The sequence below is a fragment of the Pongo abelii genome, chromosome 4, assembly GCF_028885655.2.
Source record: "Pongo abelii isolate AG06213 chromosome 4, NHGRI_mPonAbe1-v2.0_pri, whole genome shotgun sequence".
NCBI lineage: Eukaryota > Metazoa > Chordata > Mammalia > Primates > Hominidae > Pongo > Pongo abelii.
Window position 1 is genome coordinate 26,143,153 of NC_071989.2, and position 19,441 is coordinate 26,162,593.

A 19,441-nucleotide genomic window follows, 5' to 3' on the forward strand; every position below is an offset into this window, starting at 1 on the left:
ACTTACCAAGACCATCTGTGGCATGCTTTGACTTTCTGACTTGTCCTAAAGGTCTCCCTTCTAAATAAACAGTCATTTTATTTTTAGGACACAAATTTACCTACAAAATCCTTTTTCATATGAAATTATTCTCTTTTCTTTATAACCTTTCTTAACAAAAATGCATCTCTATATCCTTCATAACTTTCTTCACACCTCTCTCTCCTTGACTCACTGGTTCCTTTCTATATTGATTCATAAATAACCATTTTAAAGCCCATAATTCATTTGTTCGTTGTATTTGTTGTTGTTTTTATTTTAGGTTCAAGGGTAAATGTACAGGTTTGTTATATAGGTAAATTGTAAGTCATAGAGGTTTGTTGTACAGATTATTTCATCACCCAAGAAATAAGCATAATAACTAAAAGGCGGTTTTTGATCCTCATCATCCTTCCACCCTCCAACCTCAAGTAGGCCTCAGTGTCTGTTGTTCCCTTCTTTGTGTCCATATGTAGTCAAAGTTTAGCTCTCACTTGTAAGTGAGAACATGTGGTATTTTATTTTCTTTTCCTGTATTAGTTCACTTAGGATAATGCCCTCCAGTTCCCTCTATGTCGCTGAAAAGGACATGATCTCTTTCTTTTTTCATGGCTGTATAGTATTTCATGATATATATGTACCACATTTTCTTTATCCAGTCTACCATTGATGGGAATTTTGTTTGGCTCCGTTTTTCTGGTCTTGAGAATAGTGCAGTGATTAACATACACATGCATGTATCTTTATGGCAGAATGATTTATATTCATTCAGGTATATACCCAATAAAGGGATTGCATGTTTGAATGGAAATTCTGTTTTGAGTTCTTTGAGAAATCACCAAACTGCTTTCTATAAGGGCTGAAATAATTTACAGTCCTACCAGCAGTGTACAAATATTCCTTTTTCTCTATGACTTCATCTTCATCATCATGTTATTTTTTGGCAAGTCCATAATTTGAATTGACTTTTAGAGAACTTCTGAATTAGACAAAATTATTCTTTTTTCAATAAGACTAACTCCAGGGAGGCTTCTAGCTTCCACTGCCTCCCAGAGAGATGCTGAATTAAACAAAATGAAGAAGGAAAATTCCTTCTAATCAAGATTAGAAGGAAAATGATAGGTGTAAACTTCATGGCATGCAAGTGTAGGGTGATGTGCATCATTGATGAGGCACAGACAGCAAATATACAGCCGACAAAGGGGACTGGGGGATCAAGAAGCAGTAGGTGCTGGAAAATATCCCTCTGAGCCTCAAACACTTTATCCACCTCTGTATGGAGCTCCAAACCCCCAGTCCTATGGAAATATAAAGGAACATCGGCATTCCATAATTCCTGGGGCTCAGAAGGCTAAGTATCTTGCAAAAAAAAGGGGTACAACAAAGGAAAGAGACAAGAAAAGACACTCACCCGCTCCTGAATCCAAAAACTTAGGAAGCAATAAATCCTGAACTGTTTGTCAGATGTTAACATTTTATACATAACACAATTCCAGAATTTCAGAACATGTTTTTCCATAGCATAAACTTTTCTTAATTGACAATGACCCCGACACACAACAAGTCATACAAAGAAAGCTGTGGACCAAAATTTTGGGTAAATTAGACTTTATTAAAGTTTGATTTTTAAAAAAGCCTGTTCCAAAAAACCAAACACTGCACGTTCTCACTCATAGGTGGGAATTAAACAATGAGAACACTTGCACACAGAAAGGGGAACATCACACACGGGGCCTGTAGAGGGGTGGGGTGGGGGGAGGGATAGCATTAGGAGATATACCTAATGTAAATGACAAGTTAATGGCTGCAGCATATCAACATGGCACATGTATACATATGTAACAAACCTGCACATTGTACACATGTACCCTAGAACTTAAAGTATTTAAAAAAACAAAAAACAAAAACAAAAACAAAAAATTAGCCAGGCGTGGTGGTGCACACCTGTAATCCCAGCTACTCGGGAGGCTGAGGCAGGAGAATCATTTGAACTCGGGAGGCGGAGGTTGCAGTGAGCCAAGATTGCACCACTGCACTCCAGCCTGGGCGACAGTGCGAGACTCCATCTCAAAAAAAGAAAAAAGAAAGAAAGAAAGAAAGAGAACATATATTACTATTCATTAAGTGGAAGTAGAGCATCAAAGGTCTTCATCCTTGTCCTCTTCTTGTTGAGTAGGCTGAGGAGGATGATGATGAGGAGGAGAGGTTAGACTTGCTTTCTCAGAGGTGGCAGAGGCAGAAGAAAATCTACATATAAGTGGACTTGCACAGTTGAAACCTGTTTTGTTCAAGGATCAACTGTGTTTATTTTTTTTTTGGTAACTATTATAAATGGGATGGTTTCATTGATTTCTTTTTTTTAGATAGCTTGTTGTTAGTGTATATAGTGTATAAAACTACTGTTTTTTTGAGGAAAAAAAAAAAAAAAAGCCCGTTGCACTGGGCATGGTCACTCACACCTGTAATCCCATCACTTTGGGAGGCCAAGATAGGTGGATCACTTGAAGTCAGCAGTTTGAGACCAGCCTGCCCAACATGGCAAAACCCTGTTTCTACTAAAAACACAGAAATTAGCTGGGCATGGTCTCATGCGCCTGTAGTTCCAGCTACTCGGGAGTCTGAGGCAGGAGAATTGCTTGAACCCGGGAGGCACAAGCTGCAGTAAGCTGAGACCACATCACTGCACTACAGCCTGGGTGACAGAGTAAGACTCTGTCTAAAAAAAAAAAAAAAAAAGACTTTTTCCCACCTTTTTCCCCTTCACTTTCAAATGAGTTTCTATTTTTTTAACCTCTCTATTATTTTATTTTATTGTTTTCTAAAATACAGGAATATTGTTTTACAAAAGATTCAAACAATGCACACATTAGCAAATAAAGTAAATGGTGAAAGTCCCCTTGGTTCCAAAGCTATCCCTTTCATTCTCACTTCCTTCCAGAGGGACATCACTCTTAACAGTTTGATGTGTACTCTTTGGGGATTTTGCCCATGCATTTACAGGTATATGTACATAAATGAAAACAGATACAAAGCTTTATTTATTTATTCGAGACAGAATCTGGCTCTGTTGCCTAGTCTGGAGTACAGTAGCGTGATCTTGGCTTACTGCAGCAAGTAAATGTGGGAGAAATGCCAAAATTACATTTACATTTTAGCCAGAATTGGCTGAACTGTGCTAGAAAAACAAAATCTCCAAGTAATCTTGAATTAGTAATATTATAAACAGTGAGTCTTATCTCAACACCAGTAGCCTAATAATAGTAGATTCCAAGCATGCAGAAAAGAAAATAGAGAAATAGAGAGATTTAGAAGACTCTATTTAATTTTAGACTTGCAGGACAAAAATAGCCACCAGAATGCCAACAGGCTGAAACTTCAGACAAGGAAATGGGACTCTGGGTTTCCAAGCTGGCCAAATGGATCAAGATTCATGCACATTTTAAAGTGGGGTGTAAAAGTGTCTGAGCCCTCCAATGGTTAAGATATAACAAGACCAAATCTTGCAAGTCCCCAGGTTTCCCGTGCTATCCTGCCACATGACAAAGAAAAGCAACTGAAAAGGCAATAGTCAGAAAGCGAGCATTGAAAGTTAATATAGTAAACCTCCATGCTAGCCATAAGGACCATAGTAAGGCTTCAGTAAAGCAAAGGCAACAAACTGGAAAATGACAAGAACTATAGCTTTCCCATATCCAGCAAAGGAGACAGGGTGGATTAACCCAAAGCATATACTGGAAATCATCTTCCAAAGCTGCTTCTATTTTTATTAAACACCAGGGACTCTACCCTTGTTGGGCCAGGACTCTAACCTGAATCTCCTACCCCAGGGACTCTAATACCATGGCCTGGAACTCTAACTCAAATCTTAGGCAGGCGTCTTTGCCCTGTAATATACCCAAGGGACTCTAACCCTATTGGGCCGTGACTCTAGCCCAAATATTATACCCCAGGGACTCTTACCTTGTTGGGCCAGAACTCTAACCCAAATCTCTTATCCCAGGAATTCCACTGGGCCTTGGTAATATTAATCTTGATAGGATGCTAGGGTAGACCCCAGTTAATAGTGAATTGGTGCTGCCTAGACTGGATTTCCTTGGCATAGGGTCTCATTCTAAGGTACCTTTGTTGTGGTCACCAGAAGATCAGAAAAGGGATCTGATCCAGACCCCAAAAAAGGGTTCCTGGATCTCAGGTAGGAAAGAACTCAAGGTAAGTCACAGAGTACAGTGAGAAGAGATAGTTTATTGAAAGCTACTTCATTACAGAGTATGGCGTCCCCAGAAGAAAACAGAGCAATACATCATCTTTTTTTTTTAAAGTTTTTCTTATATAGGTGTCTTGTCTATGTAAAGATTAAACTAAGCTGTGCCTACGTGCAGGTGGGCTGACAGCATGACAAAATGTATTATTCTACTTATTTAAAGAAAGCTATCTTTGACATTTCAGTGTGTAAGTACATCAAAGCATAACTATAATTATCTTGAAAGCATATATTGTTATGGGTAATGGGACATCTGGACTTTCTGTTGTTGTGGGAGTGTGTCCTTGTAGGCATTACCAAACTTCTTCCTTAGCTGCAAACATCTTACAACCAGAGGTCATGACTGACAAGGAATGTGCCTTGCTAGTTTTAAGATGGAGTCGATTTCAAATTGGTGTCACTCTGGCTGTCCTAGGGTCCTGCTTCCCTAACAAATGTATTCTTTATTTCACTGAAAGGAGTGCCCTCTAGGCCACATAGGAAACCAGAGTAACCTAATAAGATTCTGTTTTTTTTTTTTTTTTTTTTTAATAAATACTCCTTTCTGATCATCTCTCTGATCCTTTTTGATATTCTTTTTAAAACACTGCCAAAATAATTCTGGCATTTCTCCCTCATTTACCGTAGATCATCATTATTTCCACGTTTCAAGGAACCATCCCAGCAGTATATTCAGCTAGCTCCTGATGCCCTTGCTGAGATGACAGAACTTAACTCATGGAGAAATATCCCATAAAATAAAACTCTCCATAACCCAGCATTACATGCTGCTGTTCTGTTCTGTGCATTTTTCTCATCCTCCTGTACAATAGCTTTATGTTCTAAATATCAGTGGTCACTCCCATGTTCCTGGTTCCTACAGAAACGTAATAGTCGGATGTAAAACTCATTTTTTAATGAAGATTTTAATTTATAGCAGAGACATTTCTTTCCATTCGGATTTTATTTAACCCTGATAGTTAATGGCCTAGAAACAAAAGAGCGAGTGATTGAAGACTACGATGTGAGCAAACATTAGGTAGCTAACAATAATCCTCTGTTGAAAATTATGTGTGCTTTCTAGGTGGCTCTACCCCAAGAGGTAGGAGCCTGATTGCTTTCAGCAAATAAATGTCAGGTAAATCCATGGAGTGGTTGTTCTCAATACCGCCAACCAAATTTCCCTACCCCAAATCTTAGGGTCTCATTCTTTCCCTATGAGGGTCCTGAATTTAGAACAGGAGCATTGCCTAGGCTGTGAAATTGATCTCAATGATAACATTTGGATCTTGAACCTGACTTTGAGGACAAGCTGTGCTACATCTGCAGAAGAATAGGATCTACTTTATAGGATGCTTTTTCGTGGGTTCCAGGCAATAGAGAGCTGCTCCTGTCTACAGGTTTAGCCTTTTGGGCTTTTACAGTGTCTTAAATTGTTAGTTGATTGCCCTGTGCCATAATATTTATAATTTCCATTTCCCTCAGATCTTTTATATTTTTGAGACATAATAAGCAAATACTTTCCCTTCTTCTTATATGGTATCACAGTCTATCCAGTGAAAATTCCAGAAACCAACAATGCCTTGGTATACCAGAGGTTATTTTAAGACTGCTAACCAGTAAGAGAATTCTGTTTTTTTGTGTGTTTTTTTTTATTGTTTTTTTTTTTTTTTATTTTGAGATGGAATCTCATTCCGTCACACAGGCTGGAGTGCAGTGGCACCATCTCGGCTCACTGCAACCTCCGCCTCCCAGGTTCAAGCAATTCTCTTTTCTCAACCTCCCAAGTAGCTGGGATTTACAGGCACACACCGCCACGCCTGGCTAATTTTTCTATTTTTAGTAGAGACGGGGTTTCACTTTGTTGGTCAGGCTGGTCTCGAACTCCTGACCTCAGGCAATCCACCCGCCTTGCCCTCCCAAAGTGCTGGGATTACAGGCATGAGCTACCGCGCCCAGCCTGACCAGTAATGGAATTCTTACCGCTATCTGATGAAATTTCTGAATCGCTTGCCAAGATTCTGCTTTGTAAGGTCACTTATAGTAGCAATGCACTAGTTTGAGTTTATTAAAAGCAGACTATAAGTCAAAGGTTACATTGCAAGTGGTTTATGTTGAAGTTTATTCCAAGTAATACCAGGAGAAAGTGGGGAGTGAGAGAGAAAATGGTAGAAAATTAATATTGGTAATTTTATTATAGGGTTCTCATGGTTAACACCGGAGCACCTGCCTTTCAAGACTTTCTGAAATACTGTGTTAAAATACTGTGCTCACAGAAACCCGGTAAAGAGGGAGTATTTATTCATCATCCCCCATTCCAAACTGATTGAGGGTCAATTCTAGGGTCAATCTCTCTGGTATTTTAACTGTTATTAAGAACATTTACCAGCCGGGCACGGTGGCTCATGCCTGTAATACTAGCACTTTGGGAGGCTGAGGTGGGTGGATCACGAGGTCAGGAGATCGAGACCATCCTGGCTAACACGGTGAAACCCCGTCTCTACTAAAAATACAAAAAAATCAGCCAGGCGTGGTGGCAGGTGCCTGTAGTCCCAGCTACTTGGGAGGCTGAGGCAGGGGAATAGCATGAACCTGGGGGACAGAGCTTGCAGTGAGCCGAGATTGCGCCACTGTACTCCAGCCTGGGCGGTAGAGCAAGACTCTGCCAAAAAAAAAAAAAAAAAAAAAGAATATTTACCTCAGAAAGCAGCTGAATATTTAATAAGGCATGTTTTCAGCTGTGCATAGAGCCTCATGTGTGTAATACCAACACTTTGCAGGGCAAAGGCAGGAGGATCACTTGAATACAGAAATTCAAGACCAGCCTGGGCAACATAGTGAGACCCCATTTCTACAAAAAGTTTAAAAAAAGATTGGCATGGTGGTGCCCACCTGTAGTTTCAGCTACTTGTGAGGCTGAGACAGGAGGATTACTGGAGACCGGAATTGGAGGCTGCAGTGGACTATGATTGCATCATTACACTCTGTCTCTAAAAATATAAGTAAAAATATGGCATGTTTGCACATTACTTAGCATACTACCTGACATTTATCTTTCAATAATAATATTTTTTACTATTAAACTTACCTTCAAAGATCAGATATTTAATAATGATCAGTGTTTCTTTATTTTATTTCCAACTTTTATCTTAAGTTCAGGGGTACATGTGCAGGATGTGCAGGGTTGTTAGATAGGTGAACGTGTGCCATGGTGGTTTGTTGCAAGGACCTTCGCATTACCCAGGTATTAAGCCCAGCATCCACCAGCTATTCTTCCACAATCAGTGTTTCAATGAAAGCACATGTATACACCACTTTGCTCTCTAAACTACATTCCATTGCACAGCAGCAGAGAACTAATTCATTGGTGCTGATTTGTATTGCAAAGAACATTATCAGTGACTATTTTGGAATTGGAGTTAATCTCTCAATTTTAGACATTTAAAAGGTACTTGCTATAACAAGATCTTTTAAAATGTAGTGTAGGTTTCAGAAAAAAGAAAAGTACAGTGTCTTTGAATCTTAAACAAATGACCTTTGTTTAACATCTTGTCTAAGGTTTTCTGCCTCTGGGTATTATGACCCATTGAGAACAAGATTGTCTTTTCTTTTAATGTATACAGATGTTAGAGAAAAGCATTTTTTTTTTTTACAGTTTGTCTAAGTTAACCTTCTTCTTTTTAAAGCTACAGCCCACGAACACTTTAAACCTAATCTTTTTTGACCCTCAATTTTTTTGACCCTCAATTTTTTCTCAGAAGAGTCAAAAAAGAATCACATCCTCCATTGTGAAAGCCAGCATTTCTAACCCATCTTTTATCAATTGTGAATTGCATGTTAGTCTGTGTATGTTTACCTTTTTTTCAGGTGGTAAAGAGGGAAGGAGGGCTAATGTGAAGATTTAATAAGCGAAGGTAAAATAGAAAAAATAATAAAAAATAAGTAAATATTTGAAGAGACTCCAAAAATCCCAACATCTTTTTGTTTTATGAGTGAAGAGATGAGAAAAAAATGTTTAAGAGCATATGTAACAAAAATTTCTTTGTAATGTACATTTTAGTTTTTATTATGCGTTCATTCTGATTACTTTACAATATTTAAATATAAAACCTTAGAAACTGAAATAATTTTATACATAGGAAATTTATAATAATATTAATAAAATGGAACAATGTATCTATATTGAGCCAGATAATTCTGAAATCAGTATTTATTATGTTGTATCAGTTTACAATTTTGAGGGGGAGATTACCACTTCAGTTTTCAGATTTTACATATTCATGCTGATTTGGAAAAAAAATCCTTAAAGATTTAAAGAAATAAATTTTGTGGGATAAAAATATGAATGAGCTGAATTACTAATGAAACATTTCTGTTGTGTTCTATTCCTGTCTTTTGAAATGTTTGTGTTAGTATGCCTGTTCTTCTGATGTTCCATCTTCATAATGTCTGCAAAGTACAATATGAAAAATAAATGAAAGCAAATGTATCTTTTACTTGTGTGTGTGTGTTCTCTTCTATTATAACGAGGTGAATCTAAAGCAAGATGAAAAGGTATTATAATGCTGCGTGGCAGAATGTGACACAAGAGTTCCCTCAAGTGTGTAATACAGCCTACAGGGAGACCAAATGCATTAGGATGAATTTATCTTGACAAAGGAGTCATTCTTTCTAGTGTTTAGAAGAAGAATTCTGCCATGACCCATATAACAAATTACTGTTGTCTGACCTCATTGAAACAAGAATGTAGTAAAGTAGGTCCGGTGGAGCTGATGTAGTAGAGGCACTTCCACCACAACAACACTTCTGCAGGATGCAACGATAGCCCCCCTTGTTTCCTATGCCACTAAAACACTCGATAAAGAGTCTTACACCTTGATCCCAGAGCTCCTTTATTAAGAGACAGAAAAAGGAAATGCTTTGTTACCACAGAGAGTGGCATGTTATTTTCTGAAGAGTTAAGATTACTAAACGAAAGAAAGAATTCATACAACCTGGAAGAAAGCCTTCTGTTGTGTTGTAGTACATCCAGCCAGCAGCTTGCATTAAAGAGGGGATTTTTTTCCCATTATTTCACATTCTGTTACCCTTCCTACCTTGTAGAGCTCAGACACTAGTTGCTAAAAGTCCTCCCCTCTTCAATCATCTCACTTGCACTGAACATATACATTTTATTCAAAGCACATATTATATACTTTTTAAATGAAAAGATAACAAATATAGTTTGTTTTATAATGTATTGCTGTTTCTTATGGATAATATTTGCCTTAAAACAGCAGGTTTTTCTTGCAATGTTCTTATCTTCCATGGATCCATTTCCTATTAACATTTTTATGGAATTATTAAATAAACATTTTCATGTGATTGATTATCCTGGAGCAGGGATGTTAGAAATGACTTTTCAAACATATCTAGACTTGAAACAATTTAGTTGTAAAGATTCATTTAAAATATAATACTATTTTAAAAATGTTATTCAAACTAAATAAACTTCATCCTGAGACACTGTAAAGTAATTTTTCCAAAATAAAAATGTAAGAACTTTTAGTGCTCAGTAAGTACTTCTTGTCACTATTGCTGAGCAGGCAGTTCTATAGTCACTTAGAATAACTAAAGTAATATTTGGTCATTTTTCTAATAGCCAATAAAGTAGTGAATCTTACACACCACCAGACAGCTTAAAAACTAAGCCCATTAATTGTTGCTCTTAATATTCCATTTAATACTTTACTGCTAAATGCAGTCAGGAGAAAAGCAGTGGATTGTAATTTTTATTTTGACATATACTTTCTGGATTTAATTCTTACCAAATTGATTTTGCAGGAAAGTTGTTTCAGGCATCTTTGTCCAGAATGCCTTAAATTAATAACAATGTTGGGAAAAAATGCAGCATTCATGACAGTGTTTCAAGACTAAAACTCTGATATCTAAGTGCTCTTTCTCACCATAATAACATCTTTAATGAAAGGGTTGAATGTATCACAGTTTGTTTTTACTAGTGATATTTGATAGGCCAAGAGATTTAAAAGTCATATTTGTATAACTAAATTATTTTCAAAAAAATTTCCATTTATATGTAGATTTGGGAGTTACACACACATATTTATGTATTTGGGGTGTATATGTATGTATATATATTTGGAATATGTGTTATACATGCACACACACACATATATATGTAATGTATAATCTCCTAAAGATCAACTCACCCCATCCACTTATGAATTTGCTGTGCATTGTGGGCTGACAAAACGTAATTTGGAATGTGAGAACAATGCAAAAAAAAACATAATTTGCAGATGGGTAGCATCCTCAGTCATCCTAGAGAAACATACCTGTTAGGAAAAAATTTGTTCTGCAAAAATTCACATGTAAAAGAGCAAACTCTAATGGGACCATATTGGGAGATAACTTTTAAAGAGGTGATTAAGATTAAATGAAGTGATAAGGGTGGTGCCTTTGTCCAAAATATGTTTCCTTAGAAGAAAAGGGGGAGACACAAGAAATGTGCATGAAAAGACCACGTGAGGACATAGTGAAAAGCAGCCATCTGCAAACCAAGGAGAGGAGCGTCAGGAGAAACCAACCCTGCAGGCACATTGATCTTATACTTCTGGCCTCCACAACTGGGAGAATATTAATTTCTATTGTTTAAGCCACATAGTCTGCGTTTTTTTGTTACAGCAGCCTTAGCAAACTAATATAATACCAAGCCAAGCTGGAAAACTAGATATCTTTTATGAAGATAGTTTTTGATTTACCAAAATGTATGTATTTCAAAACACATTTTATTCAAACTCTCTCTGATTGTGCTATTTAGAACTTCTCTTATAGTTCTTCTATATCACTATGCAAGACATATTTACCTTACATAATTTCCGGGGTATTTTAATCATGCGTATGTTAGGTTAGAAAATAATAAAAAGCATTGACATTTAGTAAAATGTTAGAAAAAATGCTTCTGTCACATTGTGTCTCTTAAAACACGTGCTATTACTTGCTATTTTCTTGACTTAGCCTTTTATTTTTAAAAAAGTGTATATATGAATAGCATTGGCCTGTCTATTCACAACCTTCCTACTTGATTTTATTCATTCCCCTTAAACCAAGCAAATCAGGGAAGAGCTGAGTCACAATAATTTAAGCTTCATAAGAAAATTGCACGTTGTTGTTGCTGTAAGTGTTTGGGGTAGGAATAGGCATGTAAGAAGTTCTGACCAACACTGCACAAATTAAAGTCTGGTGACATTTCTTAAGAAAGGTTTATTAGAATAGCAAAGAAGAAAAAAAGCATGAGGGAAAGTCATTCTTTCCCCTGACACTTGCAAAGTCATTCTTTCCCCTGACACTTGCAGTCTTTGGATAAGAACACAAATAATGAAACTGTGACAGCCACTTGTGAATATGAGTAGACAAATCTGAGTATGAATGCCTATGTACTACTAGGGGACAGATAAAATATGGGAAGAACCTGGCCCTAGATGGCATCAGTGTGTTGCTGAAATGACCAACTATGGTGCTTCCTGACTTCTGGATTCTACATGACATAAATATTTTATATATATATATAGATAGATAGATACACACATATAATATATACGTGTATATACACACACACACACACACACACATATATACACACACATATATACATACACACAATCCTGAGTTTTAAGGGATTTTTACTTTTTTCTATCATTTACAACCAACATAGCCTATTATAATAGCTCAATATATTCAAACTGTACTGTTCAAAAGTACAGGCTGTTTTTTGTATACATTAAATTAATTAATCAACCCAAATGCCTATGAAGCATAAAATATTCTAATCTCTATTACATAAGTAAGAAATATTAAAGCTAAGATTTAGAAAATTAGGAAATATGACAAAGTAAAAACATAATGTTAACTCAAGTGGCTCTGACGATGGAGCGCCACATTTAAGTTTGTTTTATTAAATGCAATTTCTATGTTTCCTTCATTAATTGGATATTGCCAGATAAGGGATAAGTTTGGTTTCTATATTTATCACCTAATGATTAGAAATAATTACATAATCACTTTTTTTTCCAACTTGACATTTTATTGATAATTTATTACATGTAAACTTTGTGGACAATGACTAAAACCTGCCCTCACAGCATGCAGTATTTTAAACTGAAATGAATGGACAAAATATAAAATTATATAAGTTACTGTAGAAATTTTCCAGTTACATGCAAAATATTACATGTGCCCAGAGGGGGAAAATGATCTCCAACTTTGATTGGTAAAGAAGCTAGGTAGTGGTGGAAATATTTGATGTCAGTATTGAAGGAATGTTTAAACTTCCAAAATGTAAATTAGAATGTCACCTTTCAGGCAAGATGGAGTAACAGGGGCCAGATGTACCTTTTCAGCAGAAACAACTAAAAATGTATGAGACAACAGTACTCAAAATATTAAATATAAGGCGATAAAGACAGGTATCCCTGAAAGACAGAAAACAGTTGAAGGGAGCTTAAGAAACACCCTCAGCTTACTGACTGGAGAAATTTTCTAGGATGCAGAGCAAGGAATCAAAGCCAGACAAAGCCCAGAAATCTCCCTAAGATGATGAGATGGAGCTCCATTGAAGCCAAGGTAACTAAATGGGATAGAATGGAAGAAATAGGTTCACAGATAAAAAAAAACTTTACATATCTCCAAATATATTATGACTATTCCTTAAGTATTTAGATGACTGCTAATCAGTACATGTATTTAAGGAAACTCTCTAAGGCAGAGAAAAAAGCAAACTAAAATAACTGTGGAAAACAGTCCTCCAAACTCACAGATGATGCCAAGAATAGAGCTTGGTCCCAAGAGCTAGAATGAAAAACCTCGTAATTCAGGTAGCATTAGTTAGAGTACTAAAAAAGGCCTTGCCTCAGTAGTGTGGAAATTTAGTTATTTCTTCCTTTCTTTTTTTTTTTTTAAAGGAAGGTCTGGGCCTCATTGAGAAATCTTAAATCAAGATTTAAAAAGATCAGCTCCCCATTAGCTTTTCTAAGTCCCAGAAAAATATCTCAGGAGTATTTAAAGAAATGCAAAAATATCTGTATAAATTAAAATTGGAATTGCAATGTCTGGTATCCAGTGAAATATTACCAGGCATATAAAGAGGCAGGAAAACAAAATCCATAATAAGGGTAAAAAAGAATGAATCCAAAGCAACGAAAAATAATACATGTGACAAAATTAGTACACAGAAACATTAAAAGAGGTGCCATAACTTTTTAATCCACATCTTCATGAAGCTAAAGATGGAACATGTTAAGTAGATATGTGGGTTATATAAAAACCTTCATGTTGTACATTGCATGTGATTAACATATTAATGTTGAAGAAGAAATACTAGAAAACATGAAGACATACAATGGTTGGAAGACAGCTCTCCATAGTTTATCATATTACTGTGTGTCTTTTGAGTGATGGCCTAATTACCCTTTCTCATGGACTATCTTTTCAAGGATGCTGGTATGTGAATAGACTTTGGTGACAAAGCTAATGTTTTCTACTAAAGTGAATATTAAGAATATTTATGGCCCATTCCAAAAGATTCAAATTCTTTAAGCTTCTGTAATGCAACTCTGTGTGTGTACAGGTGCCATCTTGCCTTCTTCATGTCATGCTAAGTCTGTCCCACAGACTCTGGCTGAGCAATGGATGAAAGAAGTACGCTGACACAGGTATTTTGCCTGATAGCATGCTTGGGGACTGCACGGCTTAGCACCACTGACGAGAGTGCCATCCCATAAGCCGGCCCCACTTGCATTTATTTAGTACAGATTTAATGACAAAGGCTTGGAGCAAGCACTATTTGTGGGTAATAAACATTGTCAACCCCCCAAGTAGAGAGCAATCCTGAACGCAAATGATCAAAGGTTGGTTTTTGGAGACAGGAGTAAGCAAATGTATCTAGATAAGTTCCTCTACATTCTCTTGTTATGTGCCCTTTGCTCTCAGCCTCCGGATAAGAGAATTTGGCTGCCTTCAGCCATAATTCTCTCCCAAAGCTTTTGTAAAACCTCTCAGCCTTCCAAGAAGGTTTGAGTCTTTCCCTATAATTTTTCTTATAACTTTTCCCACCACCATGACCGATTATCCTATAATGTCACTGTTAGGGAACAAGGCTTGAAGAACCACTAAAAATAAGAACCACTAACATATTATCCATCACTCTATTAGCCTGTTCTCACATTGCTATAAGGAAATAACTGGAACTGGGTAATTTATATTAAAAAATGGGGGATTTAACTGGATCATGATTTTTCAGGCTGTACAGGAAGCATTCTGCTGGCATCTACTTGGCTTCTGGGGAGGTCTCAAGACACTTACAATCATGCTTGAAGGTGAATGGGGAGCAGGCATGTCACATGGATAGAGCAGGAGAAAGAGAGTGAGTAGGGAGAGGTGCAACATACTCTTGAACAACCAATCTCACTAGAGCTCACTCACTATCTAAAGGACAGTACCAACAGGATGGTGCTAAATCATTCATGAGAAATCTTGCCCCATGATCCAATCACCTCCCACTAGGCCCATCTCCAACATTGAGGATTACATTTCAAATGAGATTTGGACAGGGACACACATCCAAACTATATCAGTTACTATTTTTGTGAGTAATAAGATTTCTTGATCCCTGACCCAGGAGTATGGTTTTCTTCCAGCATCATTAAACTGTGACAAGTTAAATTGTCAGCATGGAAATGGAATAAAATTTCACATTCTTAACAGTTTTGTTCAGTTATATAGTAATAAGAGTGTCTGATACTGAAATAAAGATAAGCTTCTTAAAAGGGAAGATAAGCACTTCAGGGAGTAACTAATGTTATTTGGCATGGTTTGGCTCTGTGTCCCTGTCCAAATCTCATGTAGAGTTGTAATCCCCAATGTTGGGAGAGGGATCTGGTGGGAGTTGATTGGATCATGGGAGTCAATTCCCTCTTGCTATTCTCATGATAGTGAATGAGTTCGCATGAGAACTGGTTGTTTAAAAGTGTGTAGCACTTCTCCCATCATTCTCTTTCTCTCCTGCTGCCATGTGAAGGTGTGCTTGCTTCCCCTTCACCTTTCTGAATGATTGTAAGTTTCCTAAGGCCTCCCAAGCAATGCTTCTTGTACAGCCTGCAGAACTGCAAATCAATTAAACATTTTTTCTTTATAAACTACCAAGTTTCAGGTAGCTATTTATAGCAGTATGAGAACAGACTAATACAGAAAATTGGTACTGAGAGGGAGGTATTGCTATGAAGATACCTGAAAATGTAGGAGTGACTTTGGAACTGGGTAATGCACAGTGGTTGAAAGAGTTTGGAGGGACTAGAAGAAACAGAAAGATGAGAGAACATTTAGAACTTCCCAGAGACTTGTTGAATGATTGTGACCAAAATGCTGATAGTGATAGGTACAGTGAAGTCCAGGATGAAGTGCTCAAAGGGAACGAGGAACTTATTGGGAACCGGAGTAAAGGTCACTCTTGCTATGGTGGAGCAACAGGACTGGCAGCATTGTGCTCCTGCATTAAGAATCAGTGAAATTTTGAACTGGATAGTGATGATTTAGGGTATCTGGTCAAAGAAATTGCTAAGCAGCAAAGCATTCAAGATGTGTCTTGGCTGCTTCTAAAACACTATGCTACTTTGCACAAACAAAGAAATGACCTAAAACTAGAACTTATACTTAATATGAAAGCAGAGCTTAAAGGTTTGGAAAATTTGCAGCCCAACTATGTGGTAGAAGGGAAAAAAAAGGATTTACTGAGGACAAATTCAAGGCTGCATAAATTTGCATATGTAAAGAAAAGCCAAATGTTAATACTCAAGACAATGGGGAAAATACCTCCAGGGTATTTCAGAGACATTTCTGGCAACCCCTCCCATCCTAGGCCTGGAGGCCTAGGAGGATAAAAGGGTCTCCTGGGTCAGGCCCAGGACTCTGCTGTTCTGTGCAGCCTTAGGACATGGTTCCCTGTGTCTCAGCCACTCCAGCTTCAGCTGTGGCTAAAAGGGGCCAGGGTACTGGGTGCCAGTGGCTCACGCCTGCAATCCCAGCACTTTGGGAGGCTGAGGCGGGCAGATCATGAGGTCAAGAGATCAAGACCATCCTGGCCAACATTGCGAAACCCCATCTCTTCTAAAAATATAAAAATTAGCTGGCCGTGGTGGCACACGCCTGTAGTCACAGCTACTCGGGAGGCTGAGGCAGGAGAATCACTTGAACCGAGAGGCAGAGGTTGCAGTGAACCAAGATCATGCCACTGTACTCCAGTCTGGGCGACAGTGCGAGACTCTGTCTCAAACACAGACAGACACACAAAGAGGTCCAAGGTACAGCTCAGGCAGTGGCTTTGGAGGGTGCAAACTCCAAGCTTTGGCAGCTCTCACATGGTGTTGATCTTGTGGGTGTGCAGAAGGCAAGAGTTGAGGTTTGGGAGCCTCTGCCTAGATTTCAGAGGATGTATCAAAACACCTGAATGTCCAGACAGAAGTCTGCTGCAAGGATGAAGCCCTCATGGATAACCTCTACTAGTGCAGTGTGGAGGGGAAATGTAGGGTTGTTATCCCCACACAGGGTCCCCACTGGAGCACTGCCTAGTAAAGCTATGAGAAGAGGGTCACTGTCCTCCAGACCCCAGAATGGTAGATCCATCAACAGCTTGCATCATGTGCCTGCGAAAGCAGCAGGCACTCAACTCCAGTCCATGAAAGCAACTGTAAGTGTTGTACCCTGCATAGCCACAAGAGCAAAGCTGCCTAAGGCATCTGGAGCCTACCCCTTGCATCACTGTGGCCTGCTGTGAGACATGGAGTCAAAGGAGATTATTTTGGAGCATTAAGATTTAATGACTGCCCTGTTGGGGCAGGATTGTAGCCCCTTTGTTTGGCCAATTTGTCCCTTATGGAACACCAGCATTTACCCAATGCCTATACCCCCATTATATCTTGAAAGTAACTAACTTTTTTTTTATTTTTCGGGCAGAGGAGACTTGCCTTGTCTCAGATGAGTCTTTGGACTTGGACTTTTGAGTTAGTGCTGGAATTAGTTAAGAATTTGGGGGACTGTTGGGAAAAAATGGTTGTGTTTTGAAATATGAAACAGACATAAGACTTGTGAGGAGCCACCATGGAATAATGTTTTGCCTCTATGTCGCCACCCAAATCTCATGTGGAATTGTAATTCCCAATATTGGTGGAGGGGCCTGGTAGGAGGTGGTTGAATCATGGGGAAAGATTTCCCCGTTACTATTCTTGTGATAGTAAATGAATTCTTAAGAGATCTGAGTGTTTAAAAGTGTGTAACTCTTCGTCTTTTGCTCTCTCTCTCGCCACCATGTGAAAACATGCTTGCTTCGCCTTTGCAGATGATTGTAAGTTTCCTAAGGACTCCCAGCCATACTTCCTGTACATCTGTGGAACTGTGAGTCAATTAAAATTCTTTTTTTTCATAAATTAGCCAGTCTCAGTTATGTCTTTGTAGCACTGTAAAAATGGGCTAATACATTGTTTTAGGGAAATCCATGGTAATTAATAGTAAACTTGTCTGATTATATAATCAGCATACTCAATTGCCTATAAAGGAGAAAGTGAGGAGGTGGTTGCCAGCTGAGTACTGGAAAGAAAAATTTCAAAGACCTGACCTCCAGGCAGATGAAATGTTTTTCCAATGTGTGCTAACCTTTTTCAGCAACTAGTACTAAAATTATCCTGAGAGGGCAAAACTTTTCTCTTTCTTTCACTCAATGGTTGCCTAGATTCAAATCCACATTAAGTATAAAATGAAGAAATCTATGTTTTCTATGGGCAGAAACCAAGCAATTTATTAGAAACTTGGCTGGCTTGTTCACTCGCGAGATGAGGAAGAACAGTTGACCCTTTCTATAGTCCATTATGCTGCCATATATCCATAAGCTTGGGGAAGTCAAACAGTCCTAAAGTTTCTTGCATTAAATAGTGGCTTTTATAATGCAACTTGTCCCTCATGGAAAACTTTTCTGAGTACATATATACTTCTATGGAAAACCATAGATGAGATATTTAGTGGTATTCTGGTTCTTACGGCCCCAAATTGGATAAACAATGCTGATGACTGTGACCCAGTGGAGAATGAGAAAATTGCCCAAAGGAATCTGGACACATTCTTGTGCTTTTTCCTACTTCCCTGAAATATTCACCTCATTTTATGTGAAAAACAACCACTAAATGAAAAAATAATGTCTGAGAATATGAAAATTTGATGCAAGCCATGAACTTATGTAATCTCATTGAACTCCAAGATAAAATCAAGAGAAAAATTTCATGCAGGTATATTATAATCAAATTGCTTAAAAACATGATAAAGAGAAAATCTTAAAAGCAATGTTGGGGGCTCAGAAAATGATGCCCCACATATGATAATTTTGGCATGCTCAGTGTTTCACCTAAAGGAGAAACAAGGTCTTTCTGATCTTTTCCTATCACCCTGACTGCCACTCTTCTTTTTCTCCCGAAGCATAGGAGGGGCTGTCTCTGAAGTTTCTTCATCTGACTAAAGGAAATTCCTCCAGAAGGAAGTCAATTGTCATGAGTCTCCTTCCCACATCTCATTAAACTAGGAAGACTGATTTACAGAATAGGAGACTAAATGTTGACACATAGTATTCTTCTGAGGACTGCTACCTGAAATATCTCATCTTCATAACAAGACAACATTTGTTCATCATGAATTTACCTCTCTCACCCTCTCATTGCTTGTGACACCATCCTCCCCTAAGAAGCTCTATGCTGCTATTTTCTCTGCAGCTTAAAATGTTATTTAAACTTTAACCATCTGGCCCTTTATTGAATCTTATACTGTGCATGATTTCTTTGCATTTGCATTTAATAAATTAGTATGCTTTTTTTCTCTGTCTAATGTCAAGTTTATTCCAGAAACTCAAATTATCAAGCCTTCAGAGAGTGGAAGGAAAGTTTCTTTCATTGCCACAGCAGCTACAAGACAAAAAAATATATACTAAGAAACAAAGATAAGGATAACAGCAGATTCCTCACTGAAGAGAATGCAAAATAGAAGACAATAGAACAACATATTTAAAGTACTTAAGTTAAAATCAAAAACAAAACTTTTTGATATAGAATGCACAAATATGTTACAATAACAATTATAAATAATGACTTCTTA

General features: G+C 37.7%; 2 long non-coding RNA genes across 5 annotated transcripts in view; one reads left to right on the forward strand and one right to left on the reverse strand.

Annotated features, from left to right (window-relative positions):
• The window catches only part of LOC129059354 (uncharacterized), a 29,139-nt gene extending 9,963 nt beyond the window's left edge, over positions 1-19,176 (forward strand). Inside the window, exons 2-3 of one of the 2 annotated variants that reach the window (XR_008525177.1) lie at positions 17,646-17,701; positions 18,773-19,176. This is a non-coding gene — a long non-coding RNA (uncharacterized LOC129059354). The remainder of the gene's footprint in view (positions 1-17,645; positions 17,702-18,772) is intronic. The other variant, XR_008525176.1, reaches the window with a different exon arrangement.
• LOC129059353 (uncharacterized) overlaps positions 1-19,441 on the reverse strand; it is a 67,197-nt gene that overhangs the window by 1,102 nt on the left and 46,654 nt on the right. The window contains exon 3 of one of the 3 annotated variants that reach the window (XR_008525174.2): positions 7,151-7,248. The exons of the other annotated variants lie outside the window; for them this stretch is intronic. This is a non-coding gene — a long non-coding RNA (uncharacterized LOC129059353). The remainder of the gene's footprint in view (positions 1-7,150; positions 7,249-19,441) is intronic. 3 annotated transcript variants of the gene reach the window in all.